We start from the raw sequence: 16,275 nt of genomic DNA, 5'->3' as shown, positions 1-16,275 counted from the left end.
TCTTTTTCTTGATTTCAAAATCATACATAAATGTATGTCCTGAAGCCCAGGGTAGAGCTGACCCTGCCTGTGAGCATTAAGTCTCTCCAACTATAGGTAGAACTGTGATGTGAGGGTAGTATCTTATTGAAGGATTCAGAAAAGATAGGATAGGAAGGTATTGCACATAGGTTAGTTAGCACAGAGGAACAAAAATATATACACAGAGCAAACTGTAGCATGAGCAGTTACATAAATCATGTTGATCTATCAAACTTCAACCAACTGAAAGCCAGACCCTTATCTTGTCTCGAAAGGCTTTCTCTGCTTTGGGTTGAAGCCCTCTTCCCAGGTGGAGTTGACATGAGATTTCTCTCCAGCATTAATCTCCAATAGCTAGATAACAAAGGTAAACTCATTAAAGACATTACTGTCTTCCTGGGGAATTGGAGGGTGAGCCACAATGCCTATGCAGCAAAGCTGAGTAAAACAGAAATAAGAAAGATAAACAATCACTGGATACATTCTTCCCCCACAAACACATTCTCATTAAATTGCTGCAGCCACAGGATCCCAAAGGAGGAACCGGCAAGAAAAGCACAAATGAAAAAATAAAACCTATTCACAATTTCAATGTTTGTTGAGAAAAAGTAATTACAAAGCCATCAGGCCCAATTACAAAGCACACAGAGTCAATTGTCATAAAGTATTTAGAAAGTCAAGTGGAGAATCCATCTGACCAGTGTCCTTCCATCCAAGGCAACCCAGCTCAGGGGCCTCTCGCCCCTTGTTTGTAAAAGTCACACAATGCACTCTATAATTGCACTGCTTGTTCACTCTGCTCTTAAACATTTATCACAGAGAATTAATTTCTCCAGGAGACCTTCTCTTGCTACTCAGAAAAAGCTGATTGTTTTCCCCATTCCCATTTCAGGGAATTCCCTGTTCTTTCATAACCCCGCTCCTATCCTTCTCTTAACATTTTGACCTATGCACACGCCAATCTAAAGTTGCTGCATGAATTTGCAAAAACTAAATACATCATTTGAAATATCATGTGCATTTAGAAATTGAGAGTGATATTAGAAGATGAATTTCAAAACTCCAGCTCCGCCCCCATGCTTAAATATGTACATGTGATAGTATACATATTTTATAAAATAAGAAATGTATATTATTAGTATAAAATATATGTAAATAAAATAAATATATCTATAATATAACTAAATATTATAGATAAAATATATATACTCATGGTGTGTGTATATATTATATATATGCATATATATTATAGTAATTACACTGAAAGCTACATTTTGCAGGTTCCACCTGTTCTGGAATCTAACCTCTAAATAACCTGGAAATGGTTAAAATAAATATAATGAAATATTGCTTGCAATAATTTATTAGTGCAGTCCCTACTTATTGACATATAATTTTTCTTATTGCTTTCTAAATAATGCTTCAATGAACCACACTATTTCAATTTTGATAGACTTATCTTAATATTAAGTAGGTTGGGTTCTGCCTCTTTGTTTTTTCTTTTTCAAAATTTTCTTTACTATTTTGGGCTCTTTCTACATCTTTACATATTTTTCATTTCAAATTTTAGTACAAATCTCTGTCTACATTTTGATTAAATTTTTTATGAATTTTACATTTATAACTTAACTAACTAGAAAGGAATTTAATTCTTCCCATAAAGGAACATGATAAATCAACAGTATTAATTCAGGCCTTCTTTTATAAGCTTAAATAAAATGTGTATTTTTACTTACATTTTTGGTCTTGATATGTTCTTATTTTTAATATACATTGCCGGGTGAAGCTTGCTAATAATTTATTAATTTTGTATCTATGTTCAGAAGTGAAATTGGCCTATAATTTTGTGTTCTCAACAAACTTTCTTGTCCCATTTTGGTTTTGAAAGTCATAATCCTCTAATAAAAGGATTTCTTCTTTTCATAAGACAAGGTCCACTTCTTTCTTTAAGGTTCAATAAAAGTTTCCAGTTAGCACCATCTGGGAAACATAGATGTGGAGAGTTATTTAACTTCTATTTTAGTTATTCAAATGAGTATTGATTATTTTTTTTAACATCTTTGAGTATAACTGCTTTACAATGGTGTGTTAGTTTCTGCTTTATAACAAAGTGAATCAGCTATACATATACATATACATATACATATAACCCCATATCACCTCCCTCTTGCGTATCCCTCCCATCCTCCCTACCCTACCCCTCTAGGTGAGCACAAAGCACGGAGCTGATCTCCCTGTGCAATGCGGCTGCTTCTCACTAGCTATCTATTTTACATTTGGTAGTGTATATATGTCCATGTCACCCTCCCACTTTGTTCAAGCTGACCCTTCCCCCTCCTGGTGTCCTCAAGTCCACTCTCTAGGTCTGTGTCTTTATTCCTGTTCTGTCCCTAAGTTCATCAAAACCATTTTTTTATATATATTCCATGTATATGTGTTAGCATACGGTATTTGTTTTTCTCTTTCTGACTTACTTCACTCTGTATGACAGACTCCAGGTCCATCAACCTCACTACAAATTACTAAATTTAGTTTATTTTTATGGCTGAGTAATATTCCACTGTATATATGTACCACATCTTCTTTATCCATTCATCTGTCGATGGACACTTAGGTTGCTTCCATGTCCTGGCTACTGTAAATAGAGCTGCAAGGAACATTGTGGTGCATGACTCTTTTTGAATTATGGTTTTCTCAGGGTATATGCCCAGGAGAGGAATTGCTGGGTCATATGGTAGTTCTATTTTTAGTGTTTAAGGAACCTCCATACTGTTCTCCATAGTGGCTGTATCAATTTACATTTCCACAAACAGTGCAAAAGCATTCCCTTTTCTCCACACTCTCTCCAGCATTTATTGTTTACAGATTTTTTGATGATGGCCATTCTGAATGGTGTAAGGTGATACCTCATGGAAGTTTTGATTTTCATTTCTCTAACGAATAGTGATGTTGAGCATCCTTTCATGTGTTTGTTGGCAATCTGTACATCTTCTTTGGAGAAATGTCTATTAAGGTCTTCTGACCATTTTTGGATTTGTTTGTTTGTTTTTTTGATATTAAGCTGCATGAGCTGCTTGTAAATTTTGGAGATTAATCCTTTGTCAGTTGCAAATATTTTCTCCCATTCTGAGGGGTGCCTTTTCGTCTTGTTTATGTTTTCCTTTGTTGTACAAAAGCTTTTGAGTTTCATTAGGTCCCATTTGTTTATTTTTGTCTTTATTTCCATTTCCCTAGGAAGTAGGTCAAAAAGGATCCTGTGGTGATTTATGTCATAGAGTGTTCTGCCTGTATTTTCCTGTAGGAGTCTTATAGTGTCTGACCTAACATTTAGGTCTTTAATTTTTTTTTTTTTTTTTTTTTTTTTTTGCAGTACACGGGCCTCTCACTGTTGTGGCCTCTCCCATTGCAGAGCACAGGCTCCGGACGTGCAGGATCAGTGGCCATGGCTCACGGGCCCAGTCGCTCTGCGGCATGTGGGATCTTCCCAGACCAGGGCACGAACATGTGTCCCCTGCATCGGCAGGTGGACTCTCAACTGTTCACCACCAGGGAAGCCCCCCTTTAATCCTTCTAGAGTTTATTTTTGTGTACGGTGTTAGGGAGTGTTCTAATTTCATTCTTTTACATGTAGCTATCCAGTTTTCCCAGCACCACTTACTGAAGAGGCTGTCTTTTCTCCATTAAATATTCTTGTCTCCTTTATCAAACATAAGGTGACCATATGTGTGTGGGTTTATCTCTGGGCTTTCTATCCTGTTCCACTGATCTATATTTCTGTTTTTCTGCAAGTATCATGCTGTCTTGATTACTGTAGCTTTGTAGTATAATCTAAAGTCCTAGAGCCTGATTCCTCCAGCTCCATTTTTCTTTCTCGAGATTGCTTTGGCTATTCGGGGTCTTTTGTGTTTCCATACAAATTGTGAAATTTTTTCTTCTAGTTCTGTGAAAAATGCCATTGGTAGTTTGATCAAGATGGCATTAAATCTGTAGATTGCTTTTGGTAGTATAGTCATTTTCACAATGTTGATTCTTCTAATCCAAGAACATGGTATATCTCTCCATCTGCTTGTATCATCTTTAATTATTTTCATCAGTGTCATAATTTTCTGCATACAGGTCTTTTGTCTCCTTAAGTAGGTTTATTCCTAGGTATTTTATTATTTTCATTGCAGTGGTAAATGGAAGTGTTTCCTTATTTCTCTTTCAGATTGTTCATCATTAGTGTATAGGAATGCAAGAGATTTCTGTGCATTAATTTTGTATCCTGCAACTTTACTAAATTCATTGATTAGCTCTAGTAGTTTTCTGGTAGTCTCTTTAGTATTCTCTATGTATAGTATTATGTCATCTGCAAACAGTTACAGTTTTACTTCTTTTCCAATTTGGATTTCTTTTATTTCTTTTTCTCTTCTGATTGCTTTGGCTAAAAATTCCACAAGTATGTTGAACAATAGTGGTGAGAGTGGACAACCATGTCTTGTTCCTGATCTTAGAGGAAATGGTTTCAGTTTTTCAACACTGAGAATGATTTTGGCTGTGGGTTTGTCATATATGGCCTTTATTATGTTGAGGTAAGTTCCCTCTATGCAAACTTTCTAGAGTGTTGTTATCATAAATGGGTGTTGAATTTTGTCTCAAGCTTTTTCTGCATCTATTGAAAAGATCATATGTTTTTTCTCCTTCAGTTTGTTACTATGTTTGATCACACTGATTGATATGTGTGTATTGAAGAATCCTTGTACTCCTGGGATAAATGCCACTTGATCAAGGAGTATGATCCTTTTAATGTGTTGTGGATTCTGTTTGCTAGTATTTTGTTGAGGATTTTTACATCTATGTTCATCAGTGATATTGGCCTGTAGTTTTTGTTCTTTGTGGCATCTTTATCTAGTTTTGGTATCAGGGTGATGTTGGCCTCGTAGAATGAGTTTGGGAATGTTCCTCTCTCTGCTATATTTTGGAAGAGTTTGAGAAGGATAGGTGTAAGCTCTTCTCTAAATGTTTGATAGCATTCGTCTGTGAAGCCATCTGGTGCTGAGCTTTTGTTCGTTGGAAGATTTTTATTCACAGTCTCAATTTCAGTGCTTGTGATTGGTCTGTTTATATTTTTTATTTCTTTCTGGTTCAGTCTTGGAAGGCTGTGCTTTCCTAAGAATTTGCCCATTTCCTGCAGGTTTTCCATTTTATTGGGATATAGTTGCTTGTAGTAATCTCTCGTGTTCCTTTGCATTTCTGCAGTGTCAGTTGTTTTGTCTCCTTTTTTATTTCTAATTCTGTTGAGTTGAGTCTTCTCCCTTTTTTTCATGATGAGTCTGGCTAATGGTTGATCAATTTTGTTTATCTTCTCAAAGAACCAGCTTTTAGTTTTATTGATCTTTGCTATTGTTTCCTTCATTTCTTTTTCATTTATTTCTGATCAGATATTTATGATTTCTTTCCATCTGCTAACCTTAGGGTTTTTTTGTTCTTCTTTCTCTAATTGCTGTAGATGTAACTTTAGCTTGTTTATTTGAGATTTTTCCTGTTTCTTGAGGTAGGATTGTATTGCTAAACTTCCCTCATAGAACCGCTTTGCCTGCATTCCATTGATTGTCGTGTTTTCTTTGTCATTTGTTTCTAGGTATTTTTTGAAATCCTCTTTAGTGATCTCTCAGTTATTTAGTAGTATATTGTTTAGGCTCCAGATATTTGTATTTTATACAGTTTTTCTTTTTTCCTGTAATTGATATCTAGTCTCATAGTGTTGTGGTCAGAAAAAGTACTTGATATGATCTATCCTGGAGAATGCTCCATGAGTACTTGAGAAGTGTCTTCTGTTGATTTTGGATGGAATGTCATATAAATATCAATTAAGTCCATCTTGATTAATGGATCATTTAAAGCTTGTGTCTCCTTATTTATTTTCATTTTGGTTGATCTGTCCATTGGTGAAAGTGAGGTGTTAAAGTCTCCTACAATTATTGTGTTTCTGTTGATATCCCCTTTTATGGCTGTTAGCATTTGCCTTATGTATTGAGGTGCTCCTATGTTGAGTGCATAAATATTTACAGTTGTTATATCTTCTTCTTGAATTGACCCCTTGATCATTATGTAGTGCCCTTCTTTGTCTCTTGTAATAGATTTTATTTTAAAGTCTATTTTGTCTGATATGAGAATTGCTACTCTAGCTTTCTTTTGCTTTCCATTTGCATGGAATACTTTTTTCCATCCCCTCACTTTCAGTCTGTATGTGTTACTAGGTCTGAAGTGGGTTTCTTGTAGACAGCATATATATAGGTTTTGTTTTTGTATCCATTCAGCCAGTCTATGTCTCTTGGTTACAGCATTTAGTTCATTTACATTTAAGGTAATTATCAATATGTATGTTCCTATCACCATTTTCTTAATCGGTTTGAGTTTGCTATTGTCGGTCTTTTCCTTGTCTTGTGCTTCTTGCCTAGTGAAGTTCCTTTAACATTTGTTGTAAAGCTGGTTTGGTGGTGCTGAATTCTCTTAGCTTTTGCTTGTCTGTAAAGGTTTTAATTTCTCCGTTGAATCTGAATGAGATCCTTGCTGGGAAGAGTAATCTTGGTTGCAGGTTTTTCCCTTTCATCACTTTAAATATGTCCTGCCACTCCCTTCTGGCTTGCAGAGTTTCTGCTGAAAGAGGCTGTTAACCTTATGGGGATTCCTTTGTATGTTATTTGTTGTTTTTTCCTTGCTGTTTTTAATATTTTTTCTTTGTATTTAATTTTTGATAGTTTGATTAATATATGTCTTGGCATGTTTCTCCTTGGATTTATCCTATATGGGCCACTCTGTGCTTCCTAGACTTGAGTGACTACTTCCTGTCCCATATTAGGGAAGTTTTCAACTATAGTCTCTTCAAATATTTTCTCAGTCCCTTTCTTTTTCTCTTCTTCTTCTGGAACCCCTATAATTCAAATGTTGGTGCATTTAATGTTTTCCCAGAGGTCTCTGAGACTGTCCTCAATTCTCTTCATTCTTTTTTCTTTATTCTGCTCTGCGGTAGTACTTCCACTATTTTATCTTCCAGATCACTTATCCATTCTTCTACCTCAGTTATTCTACTATTGATTCCTTCTAGAGAATTTTAAATTTCATTTATTATGTTGTTCATCATTATTTGTTTGCTCTTTAACTCTTCTAGGTCCTTGTTAAATGTTTCTTATATTTTCTCAATCCTATTTCCAAGATTTCGGATCATCCTTACTTTCATTATTCTGAATTATTTTTCGGGTAGACTGCCTATTTCCTCTTCATTCATTTGGTCTGGTGGGTTCTTACCTTCTCCTTCCTCTGCTGTGTGTTTCTCTGTCTTCTCATTTTGCTTATTTTACTGTATTTGGGGTCTCCTTTTTGCAGGCTGCAGGTTTGTAGTTCCTGTGGTATTTGGTGTCTGCCCCCAGTGACTAAGGTTGGTTCAGTGGGTTGTGTAGGCTTCCTGGTGGAGGGGACTGGTGCCTGTGTTTTGGTGGATAAAGCTGAATCTGTCTTTCTGGTGGACAGGATCATTTCCGGTGGTGTGTTTTGGGGTGTCTGTGACCTTATTATTATTTTAGGCAGCCTCTCTGCTAATGCGTAGGGTTGTGTTCCTGTCTTGCTAGTTGTTTGGCAGAGGGTGTCCAGCACTGTAGCTTGCTGGTCATTGAGTGGAACTGGGTCTTCACGTTGAGATGGAGATCTCTGGAAGAGCTTTTGCAATTCAATATTACGTGGAGCTGGGAGTTCTCTGGTGGACAAATGTCCTGAACTCAGCTCTCCCACCTCAGAGGCACAGGCCTGTTACCTGGCAGGAGCACCAAGACCCTGTCAGCCACATGGCTCTGAAGAAAAGAGAGGAAAAAAGAAAAAAAAATAATAAAATAAAGTTATTAAAATAAAAAAATCATTAAAAACAAAAAGAAATTAAAAAATAATATTAAAAAACAGAAAGAAAGAATAGAGCAACCAAGCCAAAAATAAACAAATCCACCAATGATAACAAACACTAAAAACTATACTAAAATCAAACAAACAAACAAAAATCTGACAGACAGAACCCTAGGACAAATGGTAAAAGCAAAGCTATATAGACAAAATCACACAAAGAAGCATACACATACACACTCACAAAAAAGAGAAAAAGGAAAATATATATATATATATATTTAAAAAAAAAAGAACAGAGCAATCAAATCAATAAACAAATCTACTAATGATAATAAACTCTAAATACTAAACTAAGATAAAGAGAAAACCAGAAATAAATTAGGTGCATAAAGCAAACCCCAAGTCTTCAGTTGCTCCTAAAATCTACCACCTCAATTTTGGGATGATTCATTGTCTATTCAGGTATTCCACAGATGAGAGTACATCAAGTTGATTGTGCAGATTTAATCCACTGCTCCTGAGGCTGCTGGTAGAAATTTCCCTTTCTCTTCTTTGTTCGCACAGCTCCTGGGGTTCAGCTTTGGATTTGGCCCCATTGCTGCATGTCGGTTGCCTGAGCATGTACGTTCTTCGCTCAGAGAAGACAGGGTTAAAGTAGCAGCTGATTAGGGGGCTCTGGCTCACTCAGGCTGGGGGGAGGGAGGGGGTACTGTATGCGGGGCGAGCCTGCGGTGGCAAAGGTCAGTGTCACATTGTAATAACCTGAGGCACACCGTGTGTTCTCCCGGGGAAGTTGTCCCTGGATCACAGGACCCTGGCAGTGGCAGGCTGCCCAGGCTCCCAGGAGGGGAGTTGTGGATAGTGAGCTGTGTTTGCACACAGGCTTCTTGGTGGCTGCAGCAGCAGGGTTAGCATTTCATGCCCATCTCTGGTGTCCGTGATGATAGTCATGGCTCGCGCCTGTCTTCGGAGCTGGTTTAGGCAGTGTTCTGAATCCCCTCTCCTTGTGCACCCCAAAACAATGATCTTTCCCTCTTAGTCTGGGAAAAAGTCCAGACTTTTTCTCAGACTCCCTCCCGGCTAACTGTGGTGCACTAGCCCCCTTCAGGCTGTGTTCACATAGCCAACTACAGTCCTCTCCCTGGGATCTGACCTCCGAAGATGGAGCCTCAGCTCCCATCCCCCACCTGCTCCAGCAGATGAGTGGACAATCCTCTCATGCTGGTGAGTGCTACTCCACACTTAAGGAATCTCTATGTTTTTCTCTCTGCATCCGTTTTGCTGTGCTCTCCTCCGTTGCTCTGAAGCTTCTCCCCTGCCCCCTGCCCCCCGTCTCTACCAGTGAAGGGGCTTCATAGTGTGTGGAAACTTTTTCTCCTTCACAGCTTCCTCCCAGAGGTGCAGGTCCTGTCCCTATTCTTTTGTCTCTGTTTTATCTTTGTTCTTTTGCCCTACCCAAGTATGTGGGGATTTTCTTGCCTTTTGGGATGTCTGAGGCTTTCTGTTCATGGATCGGCTATGTGTATCAGTGATGTCTCTTAAGTTTTTTGTGCCTCTGCAATTGGAAGGGTAGATTTGCCACAAATTATATTGTATAATCATATAATAATCTATTAAATCACGGAATCATAATTTATGTAACCTACCCTCATTATTTTCAAAAGTTTCTGTGCCATTATATTTTAAGCATTCCTTGTTAAAGTATAGAGTTATACTCTTTTAAGGGAATAGTATAATCTAATAACATTTGTTTCAGTCTCTATTATATTTAGACTTATTTATGCTTTGTATGCTATTCTTTGCTTGTATTCTTTTCTCTGTGACTTATATTCAGTCAACAAAAGTTTCTTCTTTTTTTCCCTCTGCTGGCTGTATGTTATATTTTTCTAAGTTTGCTTAGCTTATTTATTTACTATATTTATTTACTACATTTCACTAATTAACACACTAAATTAAAGCTTACACACACAAATTCCATAATCAAAGCATGGCCTAAAGTTGAAGTATATTTTCCCTAAGGGCAAGTAGAGGTGCTATTACTAGAAGTGGGAGTGGAAGAAAGTTGAGCAGGAGGAAACATATGTAGTATTTTCTTTAATCACATCAAAACAATCTCTTAAAGTAGCCATATATCATATTTAACTACAAAATTCCACTTTGATTCTGCATAGAGCACAATCATGATTGCTGTATTAACGTGTGCATGGATAGCAAATATTCAGAATCTTTTCCATGTTCCACAATGTCATTTAATTAAAATTCTTGTGAAAGACTTTGAAATAGACCAAAAAGTGTCTTTTCATTGAAAATAATGTATGGAGTTTGTGCCTTTCATTGTCTGGGTTATTTAGTTTTTTTACTACTTTGTAAGATGTAGACAATGAATAGCAATGCAAATTATCTTTTTCTATAGATATACAAATGAATTCGTGTGTTGGAAGTGTAATTTTTACCCTCCCTACACACACACAAAATTTAGTTTTGCATTTATAAAGCAATTTTTTTCCAGATTCCTGATTTCCTATACATGTATTGGCTTTTTGGAATCATGGTGAACAAATTTTTCCATTTTACTGGCTTCTTCATTAATCATTTACTCAAATAGTTATCTGAAATGTGTTAAATTTATATTTGTACTGGAATTACAATTTTAACTGTAAAATTCATTATTTAATAATGGATACTTAAAATAGAGTTTGGGTATAAAATGAAAAGGTTTTCAGTTTTGTGTTTTTCAATCCTAAATTAAAGGTTATTGATCTGTAATTTTTGATCAGCCAGCATTGCAGTTGAAAATTCTGTTGGGATTTTTGTTTTTCATATATAAACTTTATCTTTTTTGGAAGCTTTTATCATTTCATAATTTATAAGGTTATTCTGTCAATTATAATCTATGCTCTTTGACACATAGCATGTTCTTTATATGTGAAACCTCAGTTTTTCCAAGAAATCAGAGAATTATTTTAGGCCTTTTTCACTTCTTAGTTTGTTTCATTCTCTACTTATCCTCAACTATATAATTTTCCTTCCATATTTCTTGGCATGTGTTTTCTTTAGGTTTAGGTAGACTTCTTCCAGACTTAGAGATATTGGATAATCTCTCCAAACTCAAAAATGGTGAAAAATGACAGAACTGGAATTTAGAATCAGAAGCTCGTCCCTTAACATCAAAACTTTTAGGTTATTTTCTGTATTGTCTTATAGAACCCAGAACTACAGTCTGGAAGCTTATGGTGGTTAGTGGAATTTAAAATCAATGATCTATCCTATTTTTATCATAGATATAGAGATCAAAAATCTGAGAAAAGTGGAATTTCTGCACCTGTCCAACTCAGTTTACACTTTCACATTTTCTCATTTTATTTTCTGGAGAAAACAATTATAACATGTGCTCATATAATTCTTCTTATGTAACTACATCAAAACTTAAACAATAACCTGGATTACCTAAATAGAAGATTATTTAAATAGAGATTTGAAATTGTGTGTCTACTGCACAGAAAATTGCTGATGTTTCAAAAATATAACTACCAAAGGAAACACAGATTTAAACACTGAGGTCTCCAATTAGAGAAAAAGTACAAGTGACTCAGGCATGACTATAGCATATTGGAGGTACTTAAGTATTTCTTAGGAATCAATAAAAGCTCTTTTATTAAAAGCTATTATTTGTGCAAGTGTACAAACAAAACTAAACCAGGGTAATTTGAGTGCTGAAGCAATAAGCCCAAGTAAAATGTAAGCCACAGTATTTGGAAAATAAGTAAAATGTTGTTAACAAGATCAGAACCATGTTCTTAGCTATGCCAGTTATCGCTAGATGCTTAGTGAGAGGAAAACTTGTATCTGCAGTGAGAATCTTGTGTACATCCTTTATGTTTTGTGTATAAAAGTATGTGAACTACACTTGACATTACTCCTCTTATAAACGTCAGTCCAGTCATTCCTTGGGTAGTTCTTGAAAAGCTCTTCATAGAGAAACACAGAAAAAAAAAAAAGCCTACTAATTTAGGATTACAAGTATATAGTTCTCTATCTGTTTATACCTGAATGGGTTGGACCCCACATGACACTAGAACATACAAAAGCAGGGAAGCAGTGGAATAATTTTGGAGAATTCTCTTGAACAATCTTGTCTTAATGTGTCACATATTTCTCTTTGTGTAGTTATTACATTGACATAGGACACATTTTAAATGTAACTACTATCCTTTTGATTATCAATTGGTATGCAATATGTGATTTACTTTTATGTAAAACCACAAGAAACTTTTTCCATCTCTTTAAACTACAAAAAACATCTCCAGCATGGGGCTTTTGACAACATCAACTCAGAGAGTTTTTGCTAAAAGTAAAGGAATGTAAAAGTAAATTTATAATATTTGCACTATGCAGGATTAAAGTTAACTCACTAAAAATTTACAGGATAAGTCTGACATGATCTTCTAATGGGTGTTTAGTTTTCACATGTGGGTTTGAAATTATCTATGACAAAGTTTATTGATAACTTTGAATTATTGATAATTACCGATTTCTTTATCAAATTTGGATTTTTCTACGCCTTTCCTTTTTCTCTATCTTTCTCATTTCCTTAAATCTGTTAACTTCTTCTCAAGGACTGAAGCAGTCAGGAGGTGAATGTTCTATCTTGGTTTAACTAGCCCCACAGGAGTACTTCAGAGGTAGAAAAAAAGAAGCATAAGACTCAGTGAAGGACAAAGGGAAAAAGGATTACGTGTGGTGAAAATCAACTTATGATCCCTGGTCCCTTGTGATACATTATAACACACCTTACTGAAGACTAATAGGAAATGTTCTGAAAGTTTCAATTTTTGTGTTCCTACTAAGCCAAAATTCAGTTCTTAAAAATACTGCTAATACATCACATAGAAAACACACAATCCCACATAATTTTGTCACTTGTTGGGATGTGGTTCATTACTTTCTGCTGGTTAGGATTTAGTTAGTCTCTTAGCAGTGGGCCATGTTTTAAAAGTTTAGAATCGGGCTTCCCTGGTGGCACAGTGGTTGAGAGTCCGCCTGTCGTTGCAGGGGACACGGGTTCGTGCCCGGGGCCGGGAGGATCCCACATGCCGTGGAGCGGCTGGGCCCGTGAGCCATGGCCACTGAGCCTGCACGTCTGGAGCCTATGCATCCAGAGCCTGTGCTCGACAACGGGAAAGGCCACAACAGTGAGACGCCTGTGTACCGCAAAAAAAAAAAAAAAAGTTTAGAATCTAGTAATAGAAAAATACAGGATTTGCAGTAGCAGTTTTATTTTAAAAATTCAGACAACTATCCCAGCTTTTTCTTTAGTTTAATAGGGAATTTTATTAAAAATCTTCACTATAAATGTGGACAGGTAATAATATTTAGCAAATATATTTGAGTTAATTAAAATGTTTGTTTGCCAGATATTTGTAAGTCAACTATGTACAATGAGGATAAAATTAATCTTTTTCATTTGGTATCCATAATCTAATATGGAATTTTTCATTCTCTCTCTCTCTCTCTCTCTCTCTCTTTCTTACACACACACACACACACACACAGACACACTCAACTGTTATTCAAGGTCAAATGAGAAAAATCCCTTAAGAAAGATTTAACATAGTTTGAATTAGGTGATTTCAAGTTGAAGTTGTTGTTGAGGATGTACATAACCCTTGATTTCCATGGAAATCTGAGGAACAATTAAAGAAAAATCTTTTCAAAGTTTTAAACAAGTAGAACAGGAATTCTACCTCTGTTTCAGGGATTTAAAAAAAACAGTTGTATGCTATTTTTAAAATAAGATGCTCTATGAAAAAGATTTCAGTATAAAATATTCAAGCACATTAAAATGACAGCAAGTCATTTTACATAGCAACTTCACAATGATCATTGGTTTCAATGGATACATCATCTGCAATATCAATTTATTATGATTTTTGTACGACTGTTAATCAGTCTAATTGAAATTTCTATCAGAAAGAGGCAAATATCAATCATAGGTGTTTTCAACTGCTTGTTCCAAGTTCAAAACCAACTGATAAAAAATATACATGACATTTTATCTAGGTGAGTACATCAATGTCATAGAACCTAGAAATATTAAATTGGAACAGACCTTGAACCAAACTTCCCGTAAGTGTGTTAAATGCAGGCAAATGGAGAGTAGGTGACTGGTGCAAAATCCTTAGGTAATTGGTCACATGATATGCCCTCAAGGAATATTTCCCAAATCCCAGCCTATTGTAATCCAATTCAGAAAGAGAATTGGAACACCATGGGGAGAAAAAATTTCCTTTTCCAAATATGTCTCTATAGATCAACTTAAAAAAGATAGACAGATGTGTGAAAATTAATCTTTATATCATATTTGTATTAGTTATTAGAACGGATTTAATGAATTTAAAAGTCAAATATTTTCTTCCAAAGATAAATGGTAATCTTGAATTACTGATTATTTTTGTCTTTTTAAAATAGAAATGCCTTAAAGAGACCTAAATGTGTATGAAATATAATCATCCTCTGAAAACTTTTTAAATACAAGGACTTAAGACAAAATAAAATTTAAAAGAGATACAAAATTTATCATTGACTCATTAAAATGAGTTCAGAAATATAAATGTAAAACTATTAAAACTCACCGCTTGTAGGAATGTGTTACCAGTTGGAATCATTAAATGAGGAAAAATAAGCTCCATGTCTTTAGAGATTTTGGTTGGAGGGAAGGAGCACATAGGCCCTGGAACGACTTGCTCTTGGATTAATTAGCAGCTCCATTATTTTCTAGTCTTGTGACCTTGGGAATTTTTAGTTCTCAAGTTCTTCATCTGAAAAATGCATAACTTTCAATTATAGCTCTTGTGAAGATTAATAAAATATTCCCTATGAAGATTTTGGCACAGTACTTGGCCCATGTTAAACTCAATAAATGACACTTATTTAGGGGTTCATCAAACTCAATTATTGAAACACTTTAGGATGTGTAAAGTGTGTTGAAGGCTATTCCCTAGACACTCTAGTCAGCAGGTCTGGAAAACAAGAAATTAGAAGAGACTGAAAAATAAAATTATCCTTGTGGAAAGTAATCTCATACATAAAATCCACATCCTTAAATGATCAGAGAAACAAATGAAGTTTATTCTGATTATGACTAAGTGTGTTCATCTTTGCTTAAAGAAAGAGAACTGATGAATTTTAGACAAAGTATTTGTACTCTCTCCTTTATTGATTTTGACCTACTACTTCCTACTATATTGCAATTTGATTTCCACCTCTACCCCACTGCTACAATTATTCTGCCATAGGATGGCTACACCTTTTAATTACCAAAACAACAGATCATTTTCTCTACTGCTGTAACAGTATTTGCATACAGTAATGACTGTCCTGTTTTAATCTCTCCCATCTCAGGCACTTTACTTATCCTATCTGTGCATCGAGTTTTCTTCTCTGTAAAAAAAATGAAATAATAGGACCTACATGAAAGTCTTTTTTAATTATTAAAGGAGTTAATGCTTATACAGTACTTACACCACCTGAAATATTAGTAATCACTCAAAGTGTTGCTGATTGACGATTTCCTACTAAACCACTAATTGTTGGTTCTTCTCATATCTCTTTGACCATTCATTCTTTGGATAATCTTCATCCATATGATAAGAAAGATGTAGTGAACCCTGAGGTTATGTTTTTACTCTTTTCTTTATTCTGTTCTTATGTGTATCTGTTTTCCTAAGTGAACTTGTTTTCTCCTAATTCTTCTTCTGTACTCCATATATTGTTGGTTACCATGGATACAACCACTTCCCGGTCCACATAACCAAACCTCTCAGTTGAACTCTTAATCTTTATTTCCATCTGATTTCTGCACACATATGACTGTATATCTCGTGGAAATCTCATACTCAATGTGTTGAAAATTACATCATTGTTTCTTGATCCAAACCCACTCTTCCATTTTAGCAATTTATCATTTAATAATGGAGTCATTTAAGTCATAATATTCAATAATTCTTGTTTGAAGATATCATATTAGTTATAATTATAGCTAATATAAATTGAGTGTTAGCTCTAGACTAAGCACTGGGCTTAATACTCACATGGTGCCAGGAGTTACACATATCAAGTTTTAGTTTTTCACATCCTAAAAATATCTAGCTTCTAAATTACCTGTTAATAATCTCTGTCACTGTTACTTTCTGCCCTCAACTCTTCCTTCAAATCTTTCTCTCAAATCCATTTTATACACTTCTTACTAAATTTGTGTTTCTAAAATGTACATTTGGCCATATCATCCCATTGCATGAAATTCTTCAATAGATTCACCCCATAACTTACACCATAATATTAATAGGCCCAGTAAGTAGTCCTTCACCTTTGGTCCCTGCTTAT

The sequence above is a fragment of the Delphinus delphis genome, chromosome 5 (assembly GCF_949987515.2).
Source record: "Delphinus delphis chromosome 5, mDelDel1.2, whole genome shotgun sequence".
Lineage (NCBI taxonomy): Eukaryota > Metazoa > Chordata > Mammalia > Artiodactyla > Delphinidae > Delphinus > Delphinus delphis.
This window is presented reverse-complemented; position numbering follows the sequence as displayed.